At 40.7% G+C, this 2,930-nt stretch overlaps 1 pseudogene; it reads left to right on the forward strand.

The window, feature by feature from the left end:
- Positions 1 to 545: 545 nt before the first annotated feature.
- Positions 546 to 1,550, forward strand: LOC117028262 (poly(rC)-binding protein 2-like; annotated as a pseudogene).
- Positions 1,551 to 2,930: the final 1,380 nt, after the last annotated feature.

The raw sequence follows: 2,930 nt of genomic DNA on the forward strand, positions 1-2,930 counted from the left end.
GTCCTAGGTTATACTTGGCAATGTCAGATAGTGGAGATTTGAATTTGCATTTATCTGATTAGTAATGAGGTTGAGCACATTTTATTGTTTATTGGTCACTTGGATATCCTCTTCTGTACAGCTTATGTTCAAGCTTTTTGCTGATTTCTCTACTCCATTTCTAGTTCTTTCTTAATTTATAGGAGTTCTTTATTCTAGATAAAAGTCCTTTGTTGTGTATAGGAGTTATAAATGTCTTCTTTCCCTCTATGGCTTGCTTTTTTCTCTTTCTTAATGGGGCCTTTTGTTGAACAAAATTCTTCACTTAAGTGTAATCAAATGTATCAATTGTTTTCCCATGCTTAGTGCTTTGTGTGTCTCTTCTAATCACATCTGTCTCCACGTTGAAGGTGCTGGATTTTGAATGGTCAAGTCTTTGGCCACTGGTAGTGGTGAAAATCCAAAACTGCAGATCAAGAAGAAAAGAGTGTATGGGAAGGGGAATGGCTGAACAAAAGGAAGAACAATAGGAATTGGCAGGGAGGTGACAAGGGCCCTGCAGGAAGATGGAGGGTATTATTGAAGGTGGATTAAATGTTTTCACCATCCAGCTCCTTATGCATGGAAAGGAAGTTGGCAGTATCATCAGAAAGAAAGGAGGAGCAGTTAAGATGATGTGTGGGGAAAGAGGTGCAACATTATCAACATCTCAGAAGGGACTTGTGTTGAGAGAATTATCACTTCGGCTGGACTAGAATAGGACATCAGCATAATAGTACAGCTATAGCATAGCTACCAGTTGACCCAGGTCATCCTGAGACTGGTGGTCCCTGCTATCAGTGTAGCTCTTTCATTGGGAAAAGTGGTTTCAAGATCAAGGATATATGACGAGAATACAGAGGCTCAGGTCCAGGTGGCAGGGAACATGCTTCCAAGTTCAACCAAGCAGGCCATTACAACTGCTGACCTGAGAAATCCATCACTGAGTGTGTCAAACAGACCTGTCTGGTCATGTTGGAGTCACCTTGACCCTGAAGGCCATCCAGCTCTCTGGTCATCTTTGCAGGTGGTCAGGACAGGTACAGAACAGGCAGCAATGTGTGAGTTTTTCCCATACCACCTCATACATGTACCTCAGCACTGACCTGAAGGGACTCCCTCTGGAGACCTATACCATTCAATGACAGCATGTCATTCCATAGCCATATTTGACCAAGCTGCCCCTGTGGGCAATGCAAAAGTCTTGTTTTTCTATGATGTATGGCAACCCTGGATTCAATGACATTGAAATTCAATGAGGTGAAAGGCTATTGGGCAGGTTTGGATGCATCCACTAAAACTATTCATGAACTCACCATTCCAAGCATTTAATTGGCGGCACAATTGGGCATTAGGGTGCCAAAATCAATAAGATATACCAGATGTCTGGGACACAGATCAAAATTGCAAACCCAGTAGAAGGTTCTAGTGATAAGCAGGTTAATATTATTAGATCTGCTGCCAGCATTAGCCTGGTTCAATATTTGACTATTAGGCTTTCCTCAGAGACAGGTGGCATGGAAAGCAGCTAAAACAATGAAGATTCATCCATAATCCTTTTTGGCTATTCACCACTCTTGATCCATGTGTGTAGTTTCCGAATAGTCAGCAATCCCAGGTTTTAAATTGTCTGTAAAGTTTTGGTTTCTTTACACTTTATCATCCACTCATGATTTTTAAATTATTTTAATTCCTTTCTCCATTTAGCTGTTAGAGCTGAATTCCATATTTAATTTTATAAGCCTCTCTCTATTTTATTTTGGGGGTTTTTGCTCATATTTTGTTTGTTTGTCATAGAACCATAAGAGTGGAATATTAATACAATTCAGTTTAGTTCTAGAATGTCAGCAATTTTTCAAGAAATAATCAAAAGATGGACTGGAAAAAATTTTTAGCCAGATAAGGTTTGCCACAGTTTTTTTCCTACTGTTTTGCAACCACATGAAGCTTGGAATCTTGATACATTCTTGCTCTGGGTATCTATTTGCTTCATTTTCCCATGACAAAAGCTACAAGGACAAGAACATTATATTCTATTGGTAATAACTGTGGAACAACCTATGGGAGATCAAAGAACTGACATTTATTGGTTTGCTACTATATGTCAAGCTCAGTACTGAGCTGTTGCCGTACATTATGTAGTTAATTCTCTTAACAATTCTGGAGGGAGGTATTATTATTCCTCTTTTATAAGTGCAGAAACTGAGGTTTACTGAGGCAAAATAAGTTGACCAAGGTCACACAAGTCAAAGAGCCAGTGAATGGCAAAGGCAAGATTTGAACTCAAGATTGAATCTAACCCCAAAGTTCATGGCTTTCCCACGCAACATGCTGCCATCTGGTAAGAGCAGGGAACTTGGCAAAGTTGTTCTCTGACAGTGAATTATAAAGTGTTGTCTTTGTTGCATGATAATAAATCTTCACATTCACTTTCTTAGTGTGGGTTACCCTAGAAGCAGAACCCAAGAGAAGGATTTGGGTTGTGATTCCAGGAAACACCAGTAGGGGAAGTGAGACTAGAATGAAAAGCAGCCAATAAAGGGAACCTTATCAAACACTGGGGGTCACTGGAGCTCAGTCCTTCTGGGAAACTCCCAGAGGCCATTGTTGCCCCATACCCCAGAGTTAAATCACCTCATCATTGCTCCAACTGGGTATTTCTCATAGTCATCATTAGATGAGGGCAGCCTTGGTGAGATTAGTTCCCAGCACTTTGGGCTTGCCCTGAATGTGGACCCAGATGCTCCTAGGGCTAGAAAAGGCAGTGCAGGTGTTTGTAGTAAAGAGCCTTTGGCATAGTGGTTGATACCAAGGGGATGTAGCAGAAAACCGATAGTCTGCTACACCATCTACTAACAGAAGCCAATGAAAAATAGAAATAAACATGAGCTCTGGCAAAGGAGAGAACACTA

This window comes from Rhinolophus ferrumequinum, chromosome X, assembly GCF_004115265.2.
Source record: "Rhinolophus ferrumequinum isolate MPI-CBG mRhiFer1 chromosome X, mRhiFer1_v1.p, whole genome shotgun sequence".
In the NCBI taxonomy this organism is placed as follows: Eukaryota; Metazoa; Chordata; class Mammalia; order Chiroptera; family Rhinolophidae; genus Rhinolophus; species Rhinolophus ferrumequinum.